Source organism: Rhagoletis zephyria, unplaced genomic scaffold (genome assembly GCF_001687245.7).
Source record: "Rhagoletis zephyria isolate East Lansing unplaced genomic scaffold, Rhagoletis_zephyria_1.1 Rzeph_scaffold_55929, whole genome shotgun sequence".
NCBI classification, from domain to species: Eukaryota; Metazoa; Arthropoda; class Insecta; order Diptera; family Tephritidae; genus Rhagoletis; species Rhagoletis zephyria.
The window spans coordinates 1-1,791 of record NW_016212981.1 but is presented as its reverse complement, the minus strand read 5'-3'; the positions used below and the strand labels follow the sequence as shown (position 1 = coordinate 1,791).

Sequence of the window (1,791 nt, the reverse complement as noted above, 5' to 3'; positions counted from 1 at the left end):
GCACTGATCTGGCTAGCTTTACAGCCATCATCGACGAGCTAGTTTGCGAGACTTCAACGCTTGGGCAGTAGACTTCATCGCTTGGGCAGTAGAGTGGGGATGCAGAAGAACAAACGCAAAGGGTAGACAATTACTCGATGCTCTAGCAGCACTTAATGTTATTCTGCTGAATACTGGCACCGAAAACACTTTTTGTAGGAACGGAAGGGGATCCATTATCGACCTGACCTTTATAAGCAGTGGGCTGAGCAGGGATGCCACCTGGCATATCAGCGACTGCTACACCCATAGCGATCACAGGGCAATAATAATAACCATCGAGAAACCAGCTATCGACATAGCCCCTCCCAAGAGACGCCTCGGATGGAAGGTAAAAAGCTTTGACGAAAAACTCTTCGAGGTAGCCTTCAGCAATACGCACGTTTCAGGCCCGGCAGTAGCCGCAGCACCTGAGCTCATGAAAGCCATTGTTGAGGCTTGTGATGTAGCTATGGTGCGCCAAAACCGGCATAAAGCTCGCAAGCCAGCCTACTGGTGGAACGACGAGATAGCCGCGTTACGAACACAATGTAACCGTGCCAGAAGAGTTTGCCAGCGCTCACGAAACACAGAAAATGCTACTCATCTCCGGATGGACTATAAGGAAAAGCGAAAGCTGTTTAAGAAAGCTATCTATGACAGCAAAAAGCTAATGTTTAAAGACATCTGATATGAATTGATCAGCAACCCTTTCGGGTTTGCTTACAAACTTGTGCTCAAAAAATTTAAGCATACAGTACAGCCAACATGCCCCACGCTCCTTGCACAAATCGTACACGATCTCTTTCCCGCACATACAACGTTCACGCGGGAACTCTGTGAGGAACCTACTAGTACCGTCCCGGAGGTAACGGTAGAAGAGGTCACAAGTGCGGGAGGCGAGATAGCCGTTAACAAGGCACCAGGACCTGACGGAGTACCAAACGTAGCCCTAAAAAAAGGCGATTGCTTGCAATCCGGAATTATTTGCTAGCGTCTTTACTTCATGCCTTCGCGAAGGAATCTTCCCAAACATATGANGGGAACTCTGTGAGGAACCTACTAGTACCGTCCCGGAGGTAACGGTAGAAGAGGTCACAAGTGCGGGAGGCGAGATAGCCGTTAACAAGGCACCAGGACCTGACGGAGTACCAAACGTAGCCCTAAAAAAGGCGATTGCTTGCAATCCGGAAGTATTTGCCAGCGTCTTTACTTCATGCCTTCGCGAAGGAATATTCCCAAACATATGGAAGCTCCAGAAGCTGGTACTCATACCAAAGGTCCAAAACCCTACTTCTTCTGCTGGATATCGCCCATTGTGCATGCTGGACTCCNCCAGGACCTGACGGAGTACCAAACGTAGCCCTAAAAAAGGCGATTGCTTGCAATCCGGAAGTATTTGCCAGCGTCTTTACTTCATGCCTTCGCGAAGGAATATTCCCAAACATATGGAAGCTCCAGAAGCTGGTACTCATACCAAAGGTCCAAAACCCTACTTCTTCTGCTGGATATCGCCCACTGTGCATGCTGGACTCAACCGGTAAGGTACTCGAGCATATTATAAAACGTAGACTCGAAGAGGCCACAGAGATTCATCTATCTAAAAACCAATTCGGCTTCAGAAAAAGGTGTTCACCTACAGACGCAATCGGTGTAGTTAAAGCAATCGCTGAAAAGGCCATTGCTGGCAAGCGGTGGTTGGGTGGTACTAAGAAATACTGCCCGGTTGTCACCCTTGACGTCAAAAATGCGTTTAACAGTGCGAGCTGGAAG

General features: G+C 48.5%; 1 long non-coding RNA gene across 1 annotated transcript; it reads right to left on the bottom strand.

Annotated features, from left to right (window-relative positions):
- Positions 1–6: 6 nt before the first annotated feature.
- On the bottom strand, positions 7–1,775 carry LOC108356242 (uncharacterized). The gene is made up of 3 exons (XR_001846587.1): positions 1,361–1,775; positions 1,078–1,158; positions 7–866 (listed from the first exon to the last, which is right to left on the bottom strand). It is a non-coding gene; the product is annotated as an uncharacterized LOC108356242 (long non-coding RNA).
- Between the last annotated feature and the right edge of the window lie 16 nt (positions 1,776–1,791).